General features: G+C 41.2%; 1 protein-coding gene across 2 annotated transcripts in view; it reads right to left on the bottom strand.

Annotated features, from left to right (window-relative positions):
• Positions 1-13,369, bottom strand: part of TPRG1 (tumor protein p63 regulated 1) — a 309,619-nt gene that overhangs the window by 134,645 nt on the left and 161,605 nt on the right. The window contains exons 1-3 of one of the 2 annotated variants that reach the window (XM_081536810.1): positions 9,595-12,062; positions 6,138-6,188; positions 5,657-5,753 (exon numbers count right to left, since the gene is read on the bottom strand). The gene's annotated coding sequence lies outside the window, so the exon portion shown is untranslated. Of the gene's footprint in view, positions 1-5,656; positions 5,754-6,137; positions 6,189-9,594; positions 12,063-13,369 lie in introns of those variants that run through there. The other variant, XM_081536803.1, reaches the window with a different exon arrangement.

Raw genomic sequence — 13,369 nt, 5'->3', positions numbered from 1 at the left:
CTCAAAGACATAATAATGTTTGGAGAATTAATTAAGTCAACCTTTCCACAAGATAATGGATAAGGAAGAGGAAAGACATAAATTGATTCATTTCATGTAATCAATCCCTGTATTAGGAAATAGGCTGGCACAGTAAAGAAAGCTTTGGAGTCAGACAGATCTGGGCTTCAATCCAGACTCCACAACTTACCAGCTGCCTAAGGTTGGGTAGCAATTTAAAAATCTTGAGCTTCAGTTTTCTCAAACATGAAATGGATCCAATGTTTAACTTGTAGGATGATATAAAAACTAGAAGAGCTAATGGATCTAAAGATTTGGCAAAGTACATAAAATATAGTAGGTTTAAAAACATAGTTTTAAATGTTTGAGGAAAAGGAAGGCTAGAAGGAGTCTAACAATCAACTGAATCTATGATAGAGCAACTTGAACAATTGGAAGAAAATTACATGATAATCGTGATGGTGGAAAATGCCTTAAAGTAATAGGAGTCAGGAACCTGGATTTAGATGCAAGTCATTTCTTCTCTCTGGGCATTGTTTTTTCACCTATACTAGGAAAGTACTGAAAACTTGGCTCCCATGTTTCCTTCCAGTAGTGCTAGTCTAGAATTCCACATGGACCTGATGGGAAGCCTCCATTCTAGGAGGTTATCTACAAATACCAAAAATAATGAGGCTAGAATATATTTAATTTTATCACATTTATCCCACTGGAAATCAAAACTTTCTAATCCTTTGTTGCATGTTTAAAGAAAAGTGCATCTTTAAGAGCATCCTAGATAAGAAATCAATAAAAATAAGCCCAAGTTAATAGCTTATTTTTGTTTTTTGTACTTAACAGGCAAGGAACACTGAATGATAGGAACCTCTTGCTTGGTTTCATTGGCCATTTCCTCTAAGCAATGAGACTGGCACTTCGGAGAGGACTGACCTTCCTAGGCTGGGGCATCATCCACCCAGCTGGTCCACCCAGAGTAAAAACTTCCCTCCCACCCAACCAATCACCACACTGTGAGTAATCTTCTCCAGTCTCTGAAATAACCCAGTCACAGCTTCCTAGATCCTTGAATATCATAAAGCCTTCCACTTAGAGTTCATCTCATCTAGAACAAGGGATTTTATCTTTGTCAGTTAACTACATGACCACACTTCAAAGAAGAATTAAAACTAGATCTTCTTGCATGGAGTTTAGAACCTAGAAGAGATTATGATTTAAGCATCGATCCTAAATTAGAGATACTTATTCTATCACACTATGTGCACACACTCAGAGTGGAATATTATGCAACTCTTATAGATCACATGTTAAGATATTAAATGACAGATAAAAATTCATAGAATAACACTAAGTGAAAAGTAGGGTCCTAACTTGCACATTCTCTATGGCTTTATTTTCAAAACCAACATTTTATATAAATAGGCAAAGAAAAATATTAGAAATTAACATATTTAAGTGTTAAAAGGAGTTTATCTTTAGGAGGGAGTGATTATAAAAGACATCATAGAGTAGGGATTCTCCAGGCAAGAATACTGGAGTAGGTTGCCATGTCCTCCTCCAGGGGATCTTCCCAATCCAGGGATTGAACCCGTGACTCTTATGCCTCCTGCAATGGCAGGTGGGTTCTTTACCACTAGTGCCACCTGGGAAGCCCTAGAAAATATTAACTGACATGAAAAGATATATTATTATAAAGCAGAAATGTAGCTTATAAAATGATATTAAAAATCACCCACACATGCATTGGAAACACATGCACCAAATGTTATAAATGATTAGCTCTGCATGACTAGCTTATGGATGATTTTTACTTTCTTTTTTATATCTTTCTAAATTTTCCAAAATTTTTGGCACTGAGCATACATTATACTTATGAATGAGGGAAAAAAGTTTTTCAAGGAAGTCTACCAAGTGAATATAAATCAAAGTCACAGGGTTATGGACACAAAAGAAATTGATTGAAATAGAATAAAAATCAAAGACCCCAAAAAGTGGTGGATAAAAAAGCAATCGTACAAGAAATTCCATTCAAAGGTAATGTGACAGAAGAAGCTTTGGAAGGGCTCCATCCTAGTCAAGAGATTACTATTCCTGTGGGCTATGGAAACATAGTTGCTTTTAAAGTCTACCTAATAATAGTTCAGCCCTACCTCCTTAAAGAAGTTTTCCCTAGCTACCAAAACTCATTTGCAACACAAGGACCTTCTCAGCAAGATGAAGAACCTCAACATGATGATGAAATGGACACTGTTGAGGTAAAGGCCCTTTCCTCCCAGGGCACTATAAACTCCTCTAGGTAAGAAACCATCCTCTGGCTGCTTATATCTCACCCTTCTGCCACCGTTGAGTGTTCTGAACAAAACAGATGCTTAGCATATGTTTATGATATACATGAGCTAGGGTATGGCAGAAGGACAAGGATAGAGGAGCAAGGGAGACCTGGAGGTAACCAACTGGGTGCTACCAACCATTGGATATATGGCCTTAAAATAGTATGAGAGATTTTGGTGACTTGACAATAAAGAAACAATGATAACACAGGCAAAGAACTACTGAATTGATAAATGTTCATTTATCTACGGGAGTGGATGTTAATGATTCTTTGGACCCATTTAACTTTTCTTATTGCATTATAGGCCATACATAAAAGCCAAAGAAATAAAAGAAATCTTTCCTTAAACCTACCATGCAGAGAAAGTGAAAGTGAATCGTTTTGATGTATATCCTTTAGGACATTTTCTACATTTTCCTGTAGATAATGTCATTTTTTCTACTTTGAAAACTGAGTTATGCTGTAAATATTATTTCAAAAGCTGTCTTTTGCACTTTATGCATCGACAATGATGCTGACAGTGACAATGGTAGCAATGTTTATTAAGCACTGACTATGTACTGAAACCGGGTTTTAACAGCATTGGCTCATTTCACATTCACTAAAGCCCTGTGGTCCAGGTATTACAATGATCTTCATTTTACATATTAGTACACTGAAACTTAGGCTTCCTAGATGGCACTAGTGGTAAAGAACTCACCTGCCAATGTAGGACATGAAAGAGACGTGGGTTCAATCCCTGGGTTGGGAAGATCCCCTGGAGAAGGGCATGGCAACCTACTCCACCACTCTTGCCTGGGAAATCCCATGGACAGAGGAGTCTGGTGGGCTGCAGTCCATAGGGTTCCAAAGAGTCAGACTGAAGTGACTTAGCATGCATGCATGCACACTGAAATTCAGAAAGGTTGAGAAATTTGCTCAAAATTGCACAGTCAGTGATAAGAGCTTTAAGTTGGTCAAAGATCTCTCTGGTCTCAAGCCCCTATTTTCTACCACTGTGCTATACTACTTAGTTCATAAACAATTTTCTACAACAGCACATTAGTGATTGTATAGGATTCCATTATATGATCATCCATATTTAACTCATCCCTTACTAATCACTAATTGCTTCACTGTTGTAGCGACTATGCAATGAGGATCCTTGTAGGTACAATTTTTCGTAATCCTTAATTTTTTCCTCTGTTTAAATTCCTAGAAATGAGAACGCTGGGTCAGAGAATTTGTAGATTTAAGGTTCTTGATGCTACCTGCTAAGTCACCTCATGAGAAGAGTTGACTCATTGGAAAAGATCCTGATGCTGGGAAGGATTGGGGGCAGGAGGAGAAGGGGACGACAGAGGATGAGATGGCTGGATGGCATCACCGACTGGATAGACATGGGTTTGGGTAAACTCCGGGAGTTGGTGATGGACAGGGAGGCCTGGTGTGCCACGATTCATGGGGTCGCAAAGAGTCGGACACAACTGAGCGACTGAACTGAACTGAACACAGATATTATCAATTGCACACCATAAAAAGTGATACAGCTTGTCATTTCTATTAACACTGAAATAACACAAAATTTTAAAGCTTCTATAGCATAATGCTTTCAAGGGTAATCATCCATGATGTAATATGTATCAATCTTTTGTTTCTTTTTAGGGCTAAATAATTATTCCACTGTTTGGCTAGGCCAGATTTTGTCTGTCCATTCATCCATCTAGGTTTACCTGGGGCTGGGGGGAAGTGGGAGTGGGAGTGATGCTTAATAATTATGGATTTCTTTTTGGGATGATGGAAAAGTTCTGAAACCAGATAGACAATCGTTGCACAGCACGTAAATACATTTGATAGTTAAATGTTAATTTTACGTTATGTGAATTTCACTGCAATTAAAAAAAAACTCTAATAGTACATGAAACTTCCAAGAAAACTGACTTCAAAGAAACAGAAATCAAAATTAACTTATTTAAGTTCCTCATTTGATAGACTTACATGTACTCTGATCTTTTTTAACCTAGAAACTAGCATCACTGGTATGAACCGTTAGAATCTCATTGTGTTTACTTTAAATCCATCTGCTCAGTTCTCCTAATTGTATCTTATATTCATAGCAGTCTGGATTAAACTGTTTTCAAATGATTTCTGAGGCTTTCTCACCTCTGTGTCCTTACACATCTGCTTGACTTAGAATTTAGAATGCTGCCATACCAACCATCAAAGACCCACATAAATACCATTACCTGGTCATTACTAGAGTCAGATGTAAATATCACTTTTGATACAACTTACTGTATAATTCTTGCCCCGATCAGAAAACCTCTCAGTGTTTCCTCATTACAAACCAAACTGAGTACAAAATTATTATCCTGTCATTTAAAATGATTAACAATCATGCCTCACCTTTATTCTCCATTATGTCCCTTCATATACCATATATTCCATCCAAACCAAACTGTCACCATTCCCGAAATGTGCCCCATGCACTTCCACACTCAAGCCTTTTCTCAGGATGTTCCCTTTACCTGGAGCTCCTCCATCTAGAGGAAGCCTTCCCAGCTCCAGGAATATTCCCAACTGACCTCTCCGCTCAACTTCTTCCAGCCGTCACCATCCTGCCACAGCTCAGGTGCTACCTGCTTCGATTTTGACCCTTTACATTCTTTCACCTCTTTTCCAGCATGAACAGTCTGTCTCATTGTCAAATTATTTCCAGACTGCGGAAATATACATTTTAATCTGGGAACTCTTTGAGAGAAGAACTGTCACATTAATCAACAGTAAGTACCATCATCCCTGGCATATAATAGGTGTTCAATTAACATTTATTTCATGGAAAGGAATGCCATAAAATGGAAAAAATAAAAGGTAAAAAAAACCAGGTAAAGAACCTAGACACAATCATTGCATTTAGCCCTACTGTCAGGATTTTGGCTTCCCAGATGGCTCAGTGGTAAAAGAATCTGCCTGCCAATGCAGGAGACACCAGTTTGATCCCTCAGTTGGGAAGATCCCCTGGAGGAGGAAATAGCAACCCAATCCAGTATTCTTGCCTGGAGAATCCATGAACAGAGGAGTCTGGCAGGCTACAGTCCATGGGGTCGTCACAAAGAGTCGGATATGACTTAGCAACTGAGCACACATGCTTGTCTGGATTTTGAGCCTAGAAAATAAAATCTTTTGTACAGTCATGACACGGGAAGAAAAAATTGGGTTTGCCAAAAAGTCCATTTGGGTTTTCCATAAGATGTTATGGAAAAACTCAAATGAAATTTTTGGCCAACCTAAGAGCTGGTGTGGAGAGGCAGGCAGATGTGGATAAGAAGAACAGAAGGATGAACTTACTTTTTATTAAGCTGAGAGGGCAAGCGCTCTGCTGGGCAGTTGATGTATTTGTATCATTGGGTTCTCACAAGATCCCTCCATTTGATGGCTGAAGAAACTGAGGAGAAACAAGAGGGAATGAGTAAGTTGCCCAAGGTCACACAGGTAGTCTAACGCCTGTCTCCCCACACTGTGCTGTCTCCCCAAACCACACACTGTTTCTCATAACAAAAGAAAGGGCAGAGTGGATGTGCCAATTCCCTCTAATCTTGCCCTCCATGGTGATCTACCTCAGCAGTTACATGCAATTTAAAAAAGTAATAATAAAGTCTAATACTGCTTATATATCCACCATGTACTCAATGAATAGGTAATTTACACACGCTGTCCTAAATTTTCCAACCACCCCATGAGGTGGGTATTATACATATCAATATGAGGAAGGAAACTGAAGTTGTTATATGTTCAGGGTCATGCAATAGTACAAAGCCAAAGATCCTACCCAGATCTGTATGGGGGGCCTCTTCTCCATAGATTCTAGCCATAAGGGATTCTCAAAAAAAAAAAAAAAAAAATTACCCTAGATTGAATCAGTGCTTTGAATATGAAAGACACAAGAACTTTCCATTTGGTAATCTGTATGTTTATCCCCAGAGAAGAACATACATGGAAACAGGTCTGGCAGGTGAAGAAGTTGGGACAACACCAGCATCCCAATGCTTCCTCTGAGCTTTACCTTTCCCTGGAGTTCTTTTATTTTGATTCCCGTTGCCACCACCAAGTTGAGTCCCCATCTCCTAGGGCTGTGGAGGCAGAGAGGATGAGAGAGAAATACTTTCCTTCCTTTCCTCTTAGCTCAAGGTAAACATAATCTTTCTCCTTGTTTTTCCTCGCACAACTGAGACAGGCTGACATATTCAAGATGAAATTTATCAAACACTAAGAAAAACCTAAATGTAAATAAAGAAAATAAAAACAGCACAAAATAATGACTGGTCCTAAGACTTTTAATGAAAGAAGGAGTTTACTGAGCACCAAAGTCTATTGCATTCCCAAACCTTATCATAAATAATAAACCAGTATCAGCACATTGCATGTGGTCCCACCCACTTGATGGCCAAGTGGCATTGTCTTCCCACTGTGAAGAAGAAATCACCCAATCAAATCCCCAGAATCAACTCACAGATTGCCTAGGGGCCTCCCACTCAGTTTTATTTTTCTTTCAGAAAAAAAAGAAAGCAGATCTGCCCATTCCTTCTTTTGTCAAGAGGAACTAACTGTCATTCTGGACATATGTAAGTCCCAATGAGGTCTGCAGCCCTTCTCAGTTGGGGCTGACAACTCTACCCACTTCCTTCTCAGCCTTCAGTTGACCCCTCCGCCCATCAGCCCACCCATCCACCAGAGACGTGTTCCTTTGAAATTTGAATTTTAGAGTTTATTATGACATGAAGCAGAGAGTAGCAGTATCTGAGAAGGCCACCTCCTACACTCCTTTGCAATGCTCACAAGATTTGTGACAGTGGATCTTCACAGCTCACAAATTCCATGGAAAAGCATTCTCTCAAAGCATCACCTACCACAACAGTTTACCCCAGGACTGTGGGTATGAGTCTGCAGGGGCTGAGAGGAGCAGAAATCCTGCTTCTCATTTCCCCACCCACATGCACTCCTAAGACCAAGAACAACAAGAGGACTGAAAAGCACCAGCCACTGAATCAAATCATTCTTGTTTGGGACTCATGGCTGACTTCAGGTTGTTGGTAATAACAATGACAAGAACATGCAAATAACAGTATTGGCATGAGCAAATACTGCTGCCTTATATTAGCCTATGGAAGCTTCTCATCTCTCATCTCAACTGGGCTTGCTGTCAGTTCTAAGGAAACACCAGAATTGGTCCTTCGTCTTACCAGCCTAGTCTTCCAGAATTCTCTCTCACTTTCTCCCATCTTTCCCTTCTCTATGACCCTGACACACCATGCTTGCATATGTTTCCCTATTCTTGTCCATCTGATTCCATCTACCTGAAACACCACCTCGATCTCTTCCTTTACCTGATGAAATATGCCATCTTTGGAGACCTATTCCCTGAAAAGCTTTTGTAATTCTCAGAATTGGTTCTTCCCTTGCCATCTCTTTATCTAGAAAGCTGGATAGAAGCTTTATTATCTTTTTTAAGTGCATTGCTCAGATGAAGTACCATTTTAAATATTTTTGAAGAGTATACTTTGATTTAACATTGAAGCAAAAAGTTGTGAGCACAGAATGGCACAGACCCAGGGCAGTAGGGTGCAAATGTGGTGTGAGTGGAGTACATTTTTTATCATTAAAAGAATAACTTCCAGCTACTCTGAAGGAAATTTTGGAGACAGTAAACTTTATTATCTTAACAACTTTCACAATAATTCTTTTTAAGAAGAAAATTGCCTTTGTCTAGGGCAAAAGGAAAAAACACCTTGATAAGCTCTTAGTATAGAAAATGTGCTTTTGAGGAGAGCTTCAGAGAAGTGGGCAAACATCTACAGTGAAAATGAGAGTAATTTGGTTTTATTCTTCAGGAGAGGGAGAGAGAAAAGAAGACAACAGAGCTGTGAAATGTTGGAGAAAAGACAGACCCAACAAGATAGAGACAAACTTTTAATTTTAGTAATTAACTATTACTAAATAAAAAAAGCCAGTGTAATTCTATGTTGTTGGGAATGATGGTTTAAGAAAGGTAATGCCTGCTCTTCCCATTTGATGGTATTAAAAGACTTTAGGTCCACTTGATTTCTAAGAGCGCCAGTTTCCCTAGTTGTCCAAGGGAAATAACAATCAAATCTAGTTCACAAGGGCTATTTGGGGACTGAGTGATACACATTAGTAAGAACAGTTTGAAAACCAGGAAATAATGATAGTTACTATTTTCAATATGAGATGGTTTGAGGGACCCTCTGATGGTGATGGTGAATGACTATGACATGACCACACGATTTCCCTTCCATCATAAAAGTTTTGGGCAGAGTCTTGGTGTTATAAATGTAGTCCCTGAGAACCAAAAGAGTGATGTCACATTAATAAAGTCCTGCAGTAATTAGATCATTTCCTTTTTGTTTTGTTTTGTTTTTTGCCATGACCCACGGTATTCGGGATCTTAGATCCCCAACCAGGGATCGAACCTGAGATCCCTGCAGTGGAAGCACAGAGTCTTAACCACTGGATGGCCAGGGAAGTCCCTGAATAATATACTTTTAATCCATTTGCTTATTTATTCAAGCTTTATTAATCGATATAATATGCATTGCACAATACACAGTGCTAGTAACTCAGTCTTTGGTGTTATTAGATCAGGTTCCCTAGAACCAGAAAGGGGAGAGGATGGCAGAATTTATGAGATCTTCTGCCATGGAGACCCAGCAGGCTCCGACTCATCAACCTGGCCCAGGGAGGAAAACGGAGAGTACATTCACAAAGCAGATCTGCCCATCTTCCTGGGATGCAGCAGTAAGGTGATTTGTTTGTGCTTTATTTTCATGGAAACGTTTTCCCACAGGGTAAAGGATTTCTGCCATACTCCCTAAGCAGTATAATCACTTCCTTCTTTGCTTTTTCACCAAAAGCATCAACAAGCAACCAGGACAGAAGGTGGCCGGAACCTGCTCTGTGTGTCTGCCTCACAGAGCCGCAAACCAGAAGGAGGGTGCCCCTCACTGAGTTCCTGGCATTTGATGTCCAGTCTGGAAAGGAAGTGTAGCCATCTGCCCCGGGCTCTATTGAATAGATAGAGCTCATGGACCAGTTGCAACAGAAATAAGCCCTCTAATGCAGCCTAAGAAATGATCGCTCCAGTGTCAGAATAAAGCCCCATAGGATGGCGGAGAAGAGAGGATGAGAGGAGCAGGTCAGTGCCTGCTCCTCAGGACCCAAGGCAGAGCCATGGCTGGCTGAAGCCGTGTTCAGGTTTGTCTCTGACTCACCGCTGGTACTGGTGAGAACCGGAGAACCAGGTTCAGGGGGCCTCATGGATTGGCTCCCGTGTCTTTCATTTACAGATGAGGAAACCAAGGCTGAAAATGAGAGAGTGACAGCAGGTGAGAGGGAGAGCCAGATCCAGAGGAACCTGTTGCTCCTCTCACTGCTCTAGTAGGAGTCTTGTCACTGGGTAAGGATGGTCAGAGAAGGGCGGTGGGGATAAGTGACCATCTCAGTGATGTTCTGTGTAAGGAATCATTCCCACAGCCTGAGAACCCCATCAGCAGACCATCAACAGGCCTCCAGATAATACAGTTTATGTCAAAACAACTTTTATTTCCTGAGTGTTTTCTCAGCTGTGCCTTAAAATAAAATATATGTGTCTAATCTCATCCAGCTCTATGCTGCCTGCTGCCATCAGAAAACAGTGAGGAAGTGGTGATAGAGAGAGGCTGCGAGAGTGTGAAACTGCTGGGAAACTAGGGGAAGGGTGACAGCAGCGGAGAAACCCATCGGACAAGCTGAGCTGGGTGCATCTCCCATGAATGTCATCCTGGCTCAGCTCCTGGGCATGTAGGAGTGGAAAGGGTGTGGCCAGATAGACCTGGTCTCATTGTCACACAGAGCAGGTGTTCCCCATCACTATAAAGGACATCCTTTCAGTGGCTCCATCACATACTTTTAAAGGTATCCCTGACTCTCTTTGTCTCCCATTTTTCATCCACTCCATCACTAAACACTGTTGGTCTGACTCCATAATAGACCCTATGTTGGTTTCCTGGTGGTGCTGTAACAAATCACCACAAAGGTAGTGGCTTAAAATACAACCCGATTTCTTTTGTCTTACAGCTCTGGAGGTCACATGTCTGAAAGGATACATTCTGTATGCAAGCTCTAAAGGAAAATATTTTCTTTGACTTTTCAAATAAGCTTATAGAAGTCATTTCCATTCCTTCTTTCATGTCCCCTTCCTCCACCATCCAAGCCAGCAGCAGACCATCTACTCTTCCATCCTTATGTTGTCTTTTCTCTTTCTTATTCTGCTGTATCCATCTTTAAAGACCCTTTGATTACACTGGGTTCATCACATAATCCAAAATAATCTCCCCACCTCAAGATCTTTAACTATATCCGTAAAATTCTGTTTGTCATAGGCTTTAGGGAATGGGACCAGGACATGTTTAGGGGCCAGTATTTAGCCTCCCACATAGCCCAACTCTGATTATATTCTCAGCATCTCTACAGCTACTAGCCTAATCTCATCCTCCATTATCACTCACCTAGTTTATTGCAGTGTCTTCCTAATGTTTCTCTGCTTTTGCCATCCTTCAACCAACACTACTCTTCCCCGACACACATGAGCTCTTCTAGAAACAGCAGTTAGATGATTTATTTGAAATGTAAGTCAGGTTATGCCAAACCTCTGCTCTGTGTGCTTTCTGATCTCCAAGGCCCCTGCGATCCAGCCCTGTGATCCAGGTAGTTCCTCTGGCCACTCCCTCCCATTGCTCACTCTTGTCCAAATCCACTGGCCTCCATGTGGGTTCCTTGAGCTTCCCAGGTGGACCTGTGGCTCATAGCAGCTTGCACTCACTGTTCACTCTGCCTACCACATGCCTCTCCAGATTCTCCCCTTATGTCCTTCGGGTCTTTGATGAAATGTCACTGTTTTAGTGGGACCTACCTTGACCACCTAACTTAAAATAGCAAAATCTTCATAATACAGCCACTTCTTTCCTCTCCTTCCCTGATTTATTTTTCTATTATTTGTCTCAAGCTGATATACTGCAGGACTTACTTATCTGTTATTTTCTGCCTTGATCTGTCCCCACCACACAGAAATATACACTGCATGAGGGCAGAGATTCCTGCCAATTTTGCTCACAGCTGAAACACTAGCCCCTAAAAAAGTACCTAACACATAGTAGGCACTCCACAGACATTTGATGAATAAATGAATGAAGGTTCTTAACCTCTCTAAGTCAATGAGTGAAGTTACGTCTGAGCCAGTCTTCATACTTATAAAGTGGGAATAACAATATCCATTTTGCACATTGTTCAGGAGGTGTTTTACACATGCCTTCTGTTTTCTGTCCAGCCTCCAACCCTTCTTCTTATTTCTAAAGAATATCTCATGATATGAGTTACGGATGAGATGAAGTGCCTTCTCCCCATCCAAGAAAAAAAGTCTCCCTCTCTTTATTTCCAGGCATTTGTAATGAACATATGACCGAGATTTGGCCAACAGATGCTTCTAATCAGAGACCCAGCTTTGGAGGGATAATGGGATTTACTCACAGTCGCTCTGGTGTGGTCCAGGATTATCTAGACATGGTGCTGTCTTAGTTAGTCAGTTATGACCCTCCTTGCACCGAGGGTTTTCTAATACATGATCCTCTTGGCCCTCTAAGACTGCCTTGGCTTCTGCTGATGGTCCAGATCCGGTGCTGCTACTTTTCAAATCAGTCAGCCCTCTCTGGCTTCCAATCAGTTCTTCCTTCACCTATGCTAGTCAGAGATTTTGTTGCCTGCAGCCAAGCCCCTGTAGCAGACTCGAGGGGGAGATCTGGAATAGATGCTACTGGCACCCAACCCAGATTTAACTTGCTGACTGGAGCACCCAGCTTGCAGCTCCTGAAGGTATGTAGCTAACAGCTTACACACAATGGTACTCAAAGAACTTGCCTGGGCTGATGGGAGCTGACTCCCCAGAGATACTTGAGAGGTTATCCCATCCCTCGCCCCTTATGTCCAATGACTGATTGGTCCAAGGGTCAAGGAGCCTAGACTTCTTGCTTCAGTGTGGAACCACTCTCCTGGGTGAAGTATCCTGAATCAGACTGACGCTTGATGTCACCTGAGATCATATGTTGCCCAGCTCTCCTCTTCCCTATCCTCTCTCCTCATTCCTTTGGAGAGTTTTGTTTGTTTGTTTGTTTTTCTGAGGAGCATGCCTTCAGTTCACCACATGCACCCAAATTCCTTCTCAGTTTCTGATTCCGGGGAACCTGAATCAAGACAGATCTCGACTAATAGCCAGATGAAGAGAAATGAAATATTTATTTGGAGCAATCCTAGCCAGTGCCTGGCACAGAAAGGCCCAATCAGTGCTAATGACAAAAGTCAAAGTCTGGCGATGGTAAACTCACTACCTGATATAACCTCACACCCCATCTATATTGTGCTCTGATCATCAGAACAAATAGTTTCCTTAAAAGATGTTTCCCTATATACATCACGGACCTTTGCTCTATTTCCCTCTTCTAGAGTCTTCTGAGCCACACCTGATACCACTTTAATAAGAGAGCAGTGCAAATAATAGAGCAGCAATCCTGCTCCTTCCAAGGTGCTCTCTTCACTGAAGGAACATTCCCAGTCAAGCAGACACAACTGTCCCCCCATCACACAATCCTTTGTAAAGAAAACTGCCCTTGTACTATCTTCATTGAGTGATGGAGGTTCCCTCTGGGTTTAGGAGTGGTTGTATTTATAGGCTAGAACCTGCTTCTGGCCAAAGATGCTAGATCAGAGAGTACCCACGGCCTAAGAATTGCCAAAATATAGGCCAATAAGCAACTATGGAATGACTTAAGAACACAATCTACCCAACCAGGGATGATGTTGCAGATTATATGACATGCAACAAATGATGCAGCTTATAGAATGCAAAGAATAGACTCTAAGAGAAGCAGAAACTGATAGAGTAGCTGGGTTGCATTGAAGATAAAGCACAAATCAAGTTAAGTGTGTCCTGGCTCCCACAGTCCTTAGAGCAGATCC

This window comes from Giraffa tippelskirchi, chromosome 2 (genome assembly GCF_054371585.1).
Source record: "Giraffa tippelskirchi isolate mGirTip1 chromosome 2, T2T-mGirTip1v1.2.pri, whole genome shotgun sequence".
In the NCBI taxonomy this organism is placed as follows: Eukaryota; Metazoa; Chordata; class Mammalia; order Artiodactyla; family Giraffidae; genus Giraffa; species Giraffa tippelskirchi.
This window is presented reverse-complemented; position numbering and strand designations above follow the sequence as displayed.